Raw genomic sequence first — 14174 nt, forward strand, 5'->3', positions numbered from 1 at the left:
TCATTTTGTAAAAATATTACATTCAAAAAAATATGAGGTCCCATTCAACCCCACCACCCCCACCCCACCACTCCTCCCCCAGCAACACTCTCTCCCATCATCATGACATATCCATTGCATTTGGTAAGTATATCTCTGGGCATCACTGCACCTCATGGTCAATGGTCCACATCATAGCCCATACCCTTCCACGTTCCATCCAGTGGGCCCTGGGAGGATCTACAATGTCTGGTAATTGTCCCTGAAGCACCACCCAGGACAACTCCAAGTCCCGAAAATGCCTCCACATCTCATCTCTTCCTCCCATTCCCTACACCCATCAGCCACCATGGCCACTTTTACCACACCAATGCCACATTTTCTCTGTAGACCTTGGATTGGTTGTGTCCATTGCACATCTATGTCAAGAGGAGGCTTAGATACCACATGGATACTGGATGCAATCCTCCTGCTTTCAGTTGTAGGCACTCTAGGCTCCATGGTGTGGTGGTTGACATTCTTCAACTCCATGTTAGCTGAGTGGGGTAAGTCCAATAAATCAGAGTGTAGGAGTTGAAGTCAACACAGCACTTTTTAATGAACTAGAAAAACTAACTATGAAATTTATTTGGAAGGGAAAGAGGCCCCAAATAGCCAAAGACATATCAAAAAAGAAAAATGAAATCAGAGGAATCACACTACCTGATTTCAAAATATACTACAAAGCTATAGTGGTTAAAACAGCATGGTATTTGTAGAAGGCCCTAGACATACTGACCAATGGAACCAAAGTGAGAGTTCTGATATAGATCCTCGCATATACAGTCATCTGATATTTGATAAGGCCACCAAGACCACCCAACTGGGAAAGAATGGCCTCCTCAACAAAAGGTGCTTGGAGAATTGGATATCCATATGCAAAAGAATGAGAGAGGATTACCATCTCACACCTTATACAAAAATTAACTCAATATGTATCAAAGATCTAAATATAAGAGCCAAGACTATAAAGACCTTGGAAGACAATATAAGGAAGCATCTACAGGACCTTCTAATAGGAAACAGCTTCATGAATTTCATACCCACAGCATGAGCAGCAAAAGAAAAAATAGCTAAATGGAACCTCCTCAAAATTAAAGCCTTTTGCACCTCAAAGAAGTTTATCAAGAAAGTGAAAAGACAGCCTACTCAAAGGGAGAAAATATTTAGCAACGATATATCTGATAGAAGCCTAATATCCAACATAAAGAAATCCTATATCTCAAAAATAAAAAGACAGGGAAGCAGCTGTGGCTCAATCTGTTGGGCTCCCATCTACCACATGGGAGGCCCTGGGTTTGTGTTCCGGGGACTCCTTGTGAAGGCAGGCTCACCCACATGCTGCAGAGAGCCACCGACACAGGTGCTATGGAGTGCCACCGGCCTGCAAGCACCGTGGAGAGCCGACTCAGCAAGGTGATGCAACAAAAAAGGGAAACAAGCAAAAAACACAGAAGAACACCCAGTGAATGGAAAGAGAGCACAGATAGCAAGCAATCCACAAGGGGGGGAAATAAATATGAATAAATAAATACAGTCACAGAAGAATGCACAGCGAATGGACACAGAAAGCAGACAGCAAGCAAAAAGCTGCAAGGAGGGGTGATATTAAAAAAAATAAAAAGACAGACAACCCATTCAAAAAATGGGCAAGAGATTTGAACAGACACTTCTCCAAAGTAGAAATACAAATGGCTAAAAAGCACATGAAAAGATGCTCAAAATCACTAGCTATTAGCGAAATGAAAATCAAAATTACAATGAGATACCATGTTACACCCATTAGACTGATGGCTATTTGAAAAAGAGGACTACAAGTGTTGGAGAGGACATGGAGGAATGGGAACCCTCATCCATTGCTGGTGGGAAGGATCCAGCCATTCTGGAGGACAGTTTGGCAGTTCCTCAAAAAACTAGTTATAGATTTGCCATATGACCCAGCAATTCCACTGCTCGATATATACCCAGAAGAACTGAAAACAAGGACATGAACTCATATATATGCACACCAATGTTCATAACAGCATTATTCATTATTGCCAAAAGTTGGAATCAACCCAAATGCCCATCAACAGATGAATGGATAAACAAAATGTGGTATATACATACAATGGAATACTACTCAGCTGTAAGAAGGAATACAGTACTAAAACATGGGATAACATGGATGAATCTTGAGGACCTTATATTGAGTGAAGCAAGCCAGGCATTGAAGGACAAATACTACATGACATATCTGATATGAATTAACTATTGGAGCGTTTTAAATTGCATACGTGGCTTGCATTATATTTCTATTGGACATTAGGGTTCATAGAGGGTATATAAAGCCGTGACACTGGTTAAGATCATGAAGGAAGTGAGGGGAGTAGCTAGACAAGAGATCCAATTATCAAGCCCTGGAGCATGACAACAGTGATGAGAAATATTTTTATATATAGTATATTGAATATATATATTCAACTTTATTGAACTATAATCATTACAAAGAATAATGTAAACCCATTTTGGCTGTGTAGTTTGATGAATATATATATTTACCACCCCAGTATATTTTGTTTTAAATGCAGCTTAATATGAAGAAACAATTTTGAATACATTCGTTGGAGCAAAAGGAGGAACACAAATACACTGTGTTGTAGGTTGAATAGCGTTCCCCGAATTTCATGGCCAACTGAAACCCTTGAAAGTGACCCTGTTTGGAAATAGGGTCTTTGCAGATGCAATCAAGTTAGATGAAGTCATACCAGATCAAGGTGAGCCCTAAATCCAGTATGACTGGTGTCCTTATCAGGAGGGGGAAATTTGGACACATATACACACACAAAGGGAAGATGGTCATGTGAAGATGGAGGCTTAAATTGGTATGATGCTGCCACAAGCCAAGGAATGTCAAAAATTGTCTGCAATCACAAGTTTGAAGAGGTAAGGAAGGATACTTTCCTAGAGGCTTCAAAGAGAGCATGGCCCTGTTGGCACTTTGATTTCAAATTTCTAGCCTCTAGAAGTGTGAGAGAATAAATTTTCGTTATTTTAAGCAACCATTTCTGGCACTTCCACAGGCCTAGGAAAAAAATACACCCTATTTTACAATATTTAGGTACTCTTTTTTTTTAAAATTAATGAACTTTAATTTTTAGAACTATTTTAGATTAACCTAAAAAATGAGTAGATAGGAGAGAAATTTTCTGCATTCTCCCTCCTCCCCTTGCCCCCACTGCCCTACTCTCCTGACAAACAATTTTCCTCTTATTACTATCTTGCGTTAGTGTGGTACCTTTGTTAAAATTGATGAACCAACATTTACACTAGGGTTCACTCCTTGTGTTGTACTGCTCTATGGGTTTTGACAAATGCATAATGTCGTATGCCTGCCATTACAGTATCAGACCAAATAGTTTAACTGCTCCAAAAATTCTGTTTTTCCCCTATTAATCCTTCCCTTTCTCCCCGTGCAAACTTGGCAACCACTGGTATTTTTTTTTAAATATTTTTTTCAAGTATAACATTTATTCAAGTGAAAGTATAGTGATGTTAGTTTTGCATCAGCACTGCGCACGGGCCAGCTCCACACGGGTCAAGGAGGCCCGGGGTTTGAACCGCGGACCTCCCATGTGGTAGACGGATGCCCTAGCCACTGGGCCAAGTCCGTTTCCCACCACTGGTATTTTTTGATGTCTCTATATAGTTTTATTTTTCCAAGAATGTCATATTGTTGGCATCATAGAGTATGTAGCTTTTTCAGACTGACTTCTTTCTCTTAGCAATACACAATTAAAGTTTCTCCATGTTTTTTCAAGATTTATTACCTTGATTCTTGTAATGCTAAATAATATTCCTTTGTGTGAAAATACCAGTTGACCAATTGGAGGACATCTTGGTGGTTTCCTGTTTTTAGCAATTATGACTTAAGCTGCTATAAACATTCCTGTGCACATTTTTTTTTTATTTGAAAAGTTGTGGGTTTATAGAAAAAACATGCATAAAATACAGGGTTCCCATATACCATCCTATTAGTAACACCTTGCAATGGTGTGATACATTGGTTACAAGTGATGAAGGCACATTTTAAAAATTATACTATTAACTATAGTCCTGGTTTAATTTAGGGTTAACTGTGTTGTGCAGTTCCATGGATTTTAAAAAATTTTTATTGTTATAACACATGTACAACCTAACGTTTCCCCTTTTAACCACATTCAAGTATATAATTCAGTGCTATTCATTATATTCACAATGTTGTGCTTCCACCACCACCATCCATTACCAAATCTTTTCTATCGTCCCAAATAGAAACTCTGTACATTTAAAGCCATAACTCCCTATTCCCTACCTCAACTCTCTCCATGGGTAATGTATATTCTAGATTTTGCTTCCATGATTTTGCTTATTCAATTATTTCATATCAGCGAGATCATACAATATTTGTCCATTTGTGTCTGGCTTATTTCACACAACATGATATTTTCAAGGTTCATACATGTTGTCGCATTTATCAGAAGTCGATTCCTTTTATGGCTGAATAATATTCCATTGTATGTGCATACCACATTTTGTTTGCACATTCATTGGTAGATGGACACTTGGGTTGGATCCATTTTTAGGCAATTGTGAATAATGCTGCTATGAATATCATTGTGCAAATATCTATTCAAGTCCCTGGTTTCAGTTCTTTTGGGTATATATCTAGAAGTGGGATGTCAGCTTAATATGTTAATTCTATTATGAAGAACTGCCAAACTGTCTTCCACAGTGGCCACAACATTTTACATTGCCACCAGCAATGAATGAGTGTTCCTATTTCTCTACATCTTCTCCAATACTTGTAATTTTCCATTTTGTTAAAAGCCATGGATATGAAAATGTACCTCATTGTGGTTATGATCTGCATTTCCCTAACAGCTAATAAAGCTGAGCATCTTTTCATATGCTTTTTGGGCATTTGTATGTCTTCTTTGGAGAAATGTCTATTCAAGTTTTTTGCCAATTTTTAAATTGGGTTGTTTGTTTTTTGTGGTTGAGTTGTAGGCATTCTTTATCTTCTGGATATTAAACCTTTATCAGATATGTTATTTCCAAACATTTTCTCCCATTGCATGGGTTGTCGTGTTACTTTCATGATAATGTCCTTTAAGGCACAAAAGTTTTTCATTTTGATGAGGTCCCATTTTTTTTTTTTTAATTTTTTTATTTTTTATTGACTTTGTAATAATATTACATTAAAAATATATATGTGAGGTCCCATTCAACCCCACCCCCCCCACCCCCCCCCTCTCCCCCCCCCCCCCAACAACACGATGAGGTCCCATTTATTTTTTTTCTTTTATTGCTCATAATTTTGGTGCAAAGTCTAAGAAACCATTGCCTAACCAAGGTCTTGAAGATGCTCCCTTATGTTTTCTTCTAGATGTTTTAGAGTTCTGGCTCTTATATTTAGGTCTTTGATCCATTTTGAGTTTATTTTTTATATGGTGTGAGCTAGCTATCCACCTTCATTCTTTTGCAAATGGAGATCCAGTTTTCCCAGCACCATCTGTTGAAGAGACTATTCTTTCTTTCTTTTTTTTTTTAATTATTTATTATTTTTTTTATTCTTTCTTAATTGAGGGGTCATTGCTCCCTTGTAAAAAAAAAAAATCAGTTGGCTATAGATGTAATGGATGATTTCTGAACACTCAGTTTCAATCCATTGGTCTATGTCTGTCCTTGTGCCAGTGGCATGCTATTTTGATTACACTGGCTTTTTAGTATGTTTTTTTTTGTTTGTTTTTTTTTATTTCTCTACCCTCCCCCCCACCCCAGTTGTCTGTTCTCTGTGTCTATTTGCTGCATCTTCTTTGTCTGCTTCTGTTGAAATCCGCGGCACGGGAATCTGTGTTTCTTTTGGTTGCATCATCTGGTGGTGTCAGCTCTCCGTGTGTGTGCGGGCACCATTCCTGGGCAGGCTGCACTTCCTTTCGCGCTGGGCGGCTCTTCTTATGGGGTGCACTCCTTGTGCGTGGGGCTCCACTACGCGGGGGACACCCCTGCGTGGCAGGGCACTCCTTGCGCGCATCTGCACTGCGCATGGGCCAGCTCCACACGGGTCAAGGAGGCCCGGGGTTTGAACCGCGGACCTCCCGTGTGGTAGACAGATGCCCTAACCACTAGGCCAAGTCCCCCACCCTTAGTATGTTTTAAGATCAGGAAATGGGAGTCCTCCAATTTCACTCTACTTTTTCAAAATGGCTTTGGCTCTTCAGAGCCCCTTAACCTTCCATATAAAGCTGATGATTGGCTTTTCCATTTTTGCAAAGGTTTCTGGGGTTTTGATTGGGATAGCATTGGATCTGTAAATTGTTTTCAGTAGAATTGACATCATAACCATATTTAGTCTTCCAGTCCATGAACATGGAATACCCATTTGTTTAGGTTTTCTTTGATTTCTTTTAGAAATGCTTTGTGGTTCTGTGCACAAGTCCTTTACATAACCATGGTGAAATTTATTCTAGATATCTAATTGTTTTAGTTGCTATTGTGAATGAGCCTTCTTCTTAATTTCTTCTTATGAAGAAATTATGAAATTTTTCTTTACCAATGTATAGAAACATTACTGATTTTGGGGTATTGATCTTGTGCCCTGACACTTTTCTGAATACATTTATCAGCTCTAGGAGCTTTGTTGTGAATTTTTCAGGATTTTCTGTATATAAGATCATGTCTCCTGCAATTAGGAAAGTTTTACCTCTTCCTTTCCAATTTGGATGCCTTTTATTTCCATGGGGAATGTCCACAAACCACTGCAGAGTAACAGGCAGCTGAAACTGCTGCCACAGCGTCTGGTAGCTGTGACGTCTGCTTTTCCTGTGGAGCTACTCTGTTGCTTCTCAGAGTTTCAATGGTATGGTTTTGGATCTTTGAGAGGGCATCTGCCTCAACATTTCTGAAAGGGGTATCAGAGGAGTGGGCAGGGACATGATAGTCAGTTACCTGCCGCAGCTGGCAGGTGTCCCAGATGTCCTTCCACAGATCTCTCCCCCACAGAGGGGAGCCCACAACAGTCCATTGTTCCTGTCTTGTTTCTAGTATCTTGTACACCTGGGATAAAACCCACTTGATCATAGTGTATAATTTTTCAATGTGCTGTCAGATTCAGTTTGCTTGTATTATACTGAGGATTTTTGCATCTACATTCAGAAGAGATATTGGTCTGTAATTTTCTTGTGTTATCTTTATCTGGCTTTGGTATGAAGATGATGTTGGCCTCATTGAATGAATTAGGGAGTGTTCCCGCTTCAATTTTTTGGAAGAATTTGAGCATGATTGGTATTAATTCCTCTTGGAATATTTGGTAAAATTCCTCTGTGAAGCAGTCTGGTCCTGGGCTCTTTTTGGGAAGTTTGTGATTACTGTTTCAATAACTTTACTAGTTATTGATTTGTTGAGATCTTCCATTTCTGCTTGAGTCAGTGTAGACAGTTTGGGTGCTTCTAGGAATTAGTCCATTTTCATATCAGTGTCTGATATGTTTATTTTTTTTTAAGATTTATTTATTTATTTCTCTCCCCTTCCCGCTCCCCCCCACCCGCCCCCGTTGTCTGTTCTCTGTGTCTATTTGCTGCGTCTTCTTCTTTGTCCTCTTCTCTTGCTGTCAGCGGCACGGGAATCTGTGTTTCTTTTCGTTGCGTCATCTTGTTGTGTCAGCTCTCCATGTGGGCAGTGTCATTCTCAGGCTGGCTGCACTTTCACGCTGGGCGGCTCTCCTTATGGGCCACACTCCTTGCGCGTGGGGCTCCCCTATGGGCGGCACTCCTTTGCACGCATCAGCACTGCGCGTGGGCCAGCTCCACACGGGTCAAGGAGGCCCGGGGTTTGAACCTCGGACCGCCCATGTGGTAGACGGACACCCTAACCACTGGGCCAAGTCCGCTTTCCTAATATGTTTATAATATCCTCTTATGGTCTTCTATTTTTTCAGTGTGGTTGGTAGTCATGTCCCTTTTTCATTTGTGATTTTAGTTATTTGTGTCCTTTATTTCTATTCAACACTCTAGCTAAAGGTTTGTCAATTTTACTAATCTTTCAAAGAACCAGCTTTTGGTTTTGTTGATTCTCTCTATTGTTTATTTATTTATATATGTTTTCTTTATTAGAGAAGTTGTGCATTTATGGAACAATCATAAATAAAATACAGGATTCCCATATACCACCCTCACATGATATCTCCAATGTTCATCCATGTTGTCGCATGGATCAGTACTTCATTCCTTTTTATGGCTCAATATATTCCATTGAACGTATATATCACATTTTATTTATTTATTTATCAATTGATGGACACTGGGTTACTTCCATTTTTTGGCAAGAGTGAATAATGCTGCAATAAACATCAGTGTGCAAATATTTGTTTGAATTCCTGATTTCAGTTCCTTCAGGTATATACCAAGTAATAGAATTTCCTGGTCATATGATAGTTCTATACTTAGCTTTCTAAGGAACTACCAAACTGTCTTCCACAGCAGCTATACCATTTTACATTGCTACTAGCAATGAACGAGTGTTCCTATTTTGCCACATCTTCTCCAACACTTGTTATATTCTGTGCTTTAATAGCAGCCATTCTCCTCTTTCTAAGCTAAACTCAGCACTATCTTCCCCCCAGCTTGGGACAGGACTCCTAGGGATGAGTGTCCCTGGCACCTAGGGATTATTACCATGCACCAACTAGCAATGCATCTGGAAAAAGACCTTGACCAAAAGGGGAAAATTGTAAATACAAATGAGATTTTATGGCAAAGATATTTCTTTTTTTTTTAAATATTTATTTATTTATTTTATTTCTCTCTCCTTCCCCCCTGCTCCCGCCCAGTTGTCTGCTCTCTGTGTCCATTTGCTGTGTGTTCTTCTATGTCCACTTGTATTCTTGTCAGCGGCACCAGGAATCTGTGTCTCTTTTTGTTGTGTCATCTTTTTTTTTTTTATTCATTTTTTAAAAAATATTACATTCAAAAAATATGAGGTCCCCATTCACCCCCACCGCCCCCACCCCACCACTCCCCCCACAGTAACACTGTCCCCCATCATCATGACACATCCATTGCATCTGGTGAGTACATCTCTGCACCCCATGGCCTGTGGTCCACACCATAGCCCACACTCTCCCATGTTCCATCCAGTGGGCCATGGGAGGACATACAATGTCCAGCAATTGTCCCTGCAGCACCACTCAGGACAACTCCAAGTCCCGAAAATGCCTCCACATCTCATCTCTTCCTCCCATTCCCTGTGTTGCGTCATCTTGCTACATCAGCTCTCCATGTGTGCGGCACCACTTCTCGGCAGGCTGCACTTTTTTGGCACAGGGCAGCTCTCCATGCAGGGTGCACTCCTTGCGCATGGGGCTCCCCTATGCAGGGGACACCCCTGCATGGCACGGCACTCCTTGCGCGCATCAGCACTGTGCATGGGCCAGCTCACCACATGGGACAGGAGGCTCTGGGTTTGAACCCTGAACCTCCCATGTGGTAAGTGGATGCCCTGTCAGTTGAGCCAAATCCGCTTCCCAGCAAAGATATTTCAAAGTGAGTTGGGAGGTCATTCCAGAGGTTGTGCTTATACAAGTCTCAGCAGGATCTCACTGACTACAACAGTAAATACTGTCTCAGACAGTGCGGCTCCTACGGGCTCTAGAGATATCCAGAAACTATAAGCAGGGCAGACGGCTTAGGAATTCAGCACCCTGTCAGTGGTCCTTACTTTGGAATTTATGCTCCTCAGTGTAACAGAGTTAGACTCATTTATGGGTTCCCTACACATCGCTCTTCTTCTCTTTTATTTGAACCCTTAATTAGCACTATACTTGATAAATTTATGTCCCAATGACTAAATCTTTGGCCCATCCATGTGCTAGTCAAGCCCTGAATTTCAACAGAGTTGCAACACCTATTCTCTAGTTCATTGGACTTACCCAGAACAACTAACAAGGAGATGATGATGGACAACACCAGTCCCAAGGAACAGAGTGTCTGCAAGTGCAAGCAAGATAGCTCCATCATCTGCCCCATGGAATCTAAGCCCTCTCTCAATTAGAAGTCGTATGGGCATCACCATACCAAAATCCTCAAGAATGGGGAATGAATAATGAACTAAAGTAGACTTATTATTATTCTGCTATAGACTTATTATTATTCTAGCAATAGAAGAACACTTATCATTGATGTAAAGACAGGGGCCATCAGAGGTTCTGAGGGATGGGAGAAGGAAGAATAGGTGTAATACATGGGGGCATTTTCAGGACACTGGATTTGTCCTGCATGACATTGTATCCATTGTATATTCTGTCATAAGTTACAAAATTATGTGAGACAAAGTATAAACTACAATGTAAACTGTAGTCCCTGGTTAGTAGTAATGCTTCAATATGGGTTCATCAATTGTAATAAAAGTATCACACTAATGAAGAATGTTAATACGGGCTACTGTGGGAGAGGGAGGGAGTGGAGCATATGGGAATCCCTTATATTTTTTATGTAACATTTATATAATCTAAAACTTCTTTAAAAATAAAAAAATTATTATTATTTAAAAAAATAGCAGCCATTCTAATAGCAGTGAAATGGCATCTCATTGTGGTTTAGATTCTGCATTTCCCTGATGGCTAATGACACTGAGCATATTTTCATTTGTCTTCTGGCTATATGTATATCTTCTCTGGAGAGATGTCTGTGCAAGTCTTTTTAATTTTTAATTGGGTTGTTTGTCTTTTTGTTGTTAAATTGAAGGATTTGAAAAAATATATAATCTGAATATAAAACCTTTATCAGATACATGGTGTGGCAGATTGAGATTATTTATGAATTCCAAAAGGAGAAATTATGTTTATAAACTGGTCTGTTTATTTGGGCATGGTAACCCTTTGATTGCATTAGATTCAGCTGAGATGTCTGATTACATTATCTTAAGATTAGGACTTTGATTCAACCACATCACTAGAGTGCAACTCAGCATTGAGTCCCAGCCCCCTTGGTGGGCTGATAAAACAGACTCTCACATAGAAGTAGATACACAGAGGAAGAGAGACAGCTCATTAGACATGGCAGAGGCTCTGGGAAGAGAGATGAGACTTACAGTGTACAGCTGACCTTGTGAAGAGAACAAAGCAGCTGAGCCCAGAAAGAAATGAGCCCCAAGGAAAGAGATAAGCCTTATGCCAGCCTGTAGCTGAGATCAGAAGAAGCTGGACCCATGGAGCCTTAAGAGAAAGAAGGAAGGCTGAACCCTCTTACACAGTGCCCTTCATCTTGCTTCAATATGTGGCCAATGACTCTAGGTGAGAAGTACCTCTTATTGTACCTTGAGTTGGACTCTTTAGGGCCTTGTGACTAAGCTTCTACTCCAAATAAAAACCCTTTATAAGAGCCAACAGAGGGAAGCAGACTTGGCCCAATGGATAGAGCATCCGCCTACCACATGGGAGGTCCGCAGTTCAAACCCCGGGCCTCCTGACCCGTGAGGAGCTGGCCTATGCGCAGTGCTGATGCACGCAATGAGTACTGTGCCACGCAGGGATATCCCCCGCGTAGGGGAGACCCACGTGCAAGGAGCGCTCCCCATAAAGAGAGCTGCCCAGTGCGAAAGAAAGTGCAGCCTGCCCAGGAATGGCGCTGCACACACAGAGAGCTGACACAACATGACGCAACAAAAAGAAACACAGATTCCCAGTGCCGCTGATAAGTATAGAAGCTGTCACAGAAGAACACACAGCGAAGGGACACAGAGAGCAGACAACTGGGTGGGGGGGAGGAGAGAGAAATAAATAAATAAATAAATCTTAAAAAAAAAAAAAAAAGAGCCAACAGAGTTCTGGTACTTTGCATCAGCACCCCTTTGGCTGATTAATACTTATGGTTTCCAAATATTTTCTCCCATTGTGTAGGTTGTCATTTTACTTTCATCATAAGGTTCTTTGTGGCATAAACTTTTTAAAATTTTGATGCGGTCCCACTTATCTATTTTTTCCCCTTGTTGCACATACTTTGGGTGTAAAGTCTAAGTACTTTAACACAAGGTCCTGAATCTGCTTTGCTATGTTTTCTTCTAGGAGTTTGATAATTCTATCTCTTATATATAGGTCTTTGATCCACTTCAAATTGTCATTTATATTTGGTGTGAGTTAGGGTTACTCCACACATTTTGCAAATGTAGATCCAGTTTTCTCAGCACCATAAGAGATTATTCTTTCCCAGTTGAGTGGTCATTGCCCCCTTGTCAAAATCAATTGGCTGTAAATAAGAGAGTTGATTTCTGAATTCTCAATTTGATTCCTTTGGTCTATATATCTGTCCTTGTGCCAGTTACATGCTCTTTTGATTATGGTGACTTTGTAAGAAATTTTAAGATGAGGAAGTATGAGTCCTCCAACTTCATTCTCCTTTTTCAGGATGACTTTATTTATTCACAATCCCTTACCCTTCTATATAAGCTTGATGATTGACTTTTCCATTTCTGAAAGGAAGGTTGCTTGAATTTTGATTGGGATTGTACTGAATCTATAAATTGTTTTGGGTACTGTTGATGCCTTAACAATATTTAGTCTTCCAATCCATGAACACAGACTGTCTTTCCATTTATTTATGTCTTCTTTCATTTATTATAGCAATGTTTCATAGTTTTCTATGTACAAGTCCTTTACATCCTTGGTTAGATTTATTCCTAGATATTTGTTTCTTCTAGTTGTTATTGTGAATGGAATTTTTTCTTGATTTCTTCTTCCAATTGTTCATTGCTTGTGTATACAAACACTACTGATTCTTGGGTGTTGATCTTGTACCCTGCCATGGTGCTGAATTCATTTATTAGTTCTTGGAGCTTTGTTATAGACCTTTCAAAATTTTCTGTATATAGGATCATATTATCTGCAGTTAGATAAAGTTTACTTCTTTCTTTGCTCTGGCAAGACCTTCCAGTACAATGTCAAATAATGGTGATGGCAGTGAGCATCCTGGTCTTGTTCCTGATTTTATAGGGAATGCTGCAAGTCTTTCACCACTAAGTAGGATATAAGCTGTGGGCTTTTCCTATATGCCCTTTACCATGTTGAAGAAGTTTTCTTCTATTCTTAGTGATCTAAGTGTTTTCATCAAGAAAGTGTGCTGGATTTGGTCAAATGCCTTTTCTGCATCAATTGAGAGTATCATGTTTTTTTCCTTCATTCTGCTAATGTCATGTATTACATTAATTTTCTTATGTTGAACCAACCTTGCAAACCAGGGATAAATCCCATTTGATCACGATATATAAACCTTTTACTATACTGTTAGAATTGTTATCTCATATTTTGTTAAGTATTTTTGCATCTATATTTTTAAGATATGTTGGTCTGTACTTTTATTTTCTTCTGTTATCTTTATCTGGCCTTGTTAGGATGGTGATGTGGTTCTCATAGAATTAGTTAGGGACTATTCCTCCTCTTCAATTTCTTGAAAGAGTTTGAGCAGAAATGGAGTTAAATCTTCTTGGAATCTTTGGTAGAATTTCCCTGTGAAGCAATCTGGCCCTAGGCTTTTGTTTGTTGGGAGGTTTTTGATGGCTGATTAAATCTCTTAACTAGTAATTGTTTTGTTGAGATCTTCTATTTCTTCTTGAATCAAGGTAGGTAGTTGGGGTGTTTCAAAGAGTTTTTCCTTTTTTCTATGTTATCTAATTTATTGATGTACAATTGTTCATAGTATCCTTTTATTGTCCTTTTCATTTCAGCAGGGTTGGTAGCAATGCCCCCCTTTTCATTTCTGATTTTTGTTATTTGTATCTTTTCACTTTTTTCTTTGTCTGTCTAGCTGTTTGTCAATTTTAATGATCTTTCAAAGAACCAATTTTTGGTTTTGTTGATTCTCTCTATTGTCTTTGTTTTCTCTATCATTTATCTCCACTCTAATCTTTGTTATATCCTTCCTTCTGCTCACTTTGAGTTTAGTTTGTTCTTCTTTTTCTATTTCTTCCAGCTTTGAGGTTAGGTCTGTGATTTGAAGTCTTTCTTCTTTTTTAATGTAAGCTCTTAGAGCTATAAATTTCCCTCTCTGCACTGCCTTCACTGCAACCCGTAAGTTTTGGTATGTTGTAGTTTCATTTTCATTTGCCTTGAGATGTTTCTAAACTTTGCTTTTGATTTCCTCTTTAAC

The sequence above is a fragment of the Dasypus novemcinctus genome, chromosome X (assembly GCF_030445035.2).
Source record: "Dasypus novemcinctus isolate mDasNov1 chromosome X, mDasNov1.1.hap2, whole genome shotgun sequence".
NCBI lineage: Eukaryota > Metazoa > Chordata > Mammalia > Cingulata > Dasypodidae > Dasypus > Dasypus novemcinctus.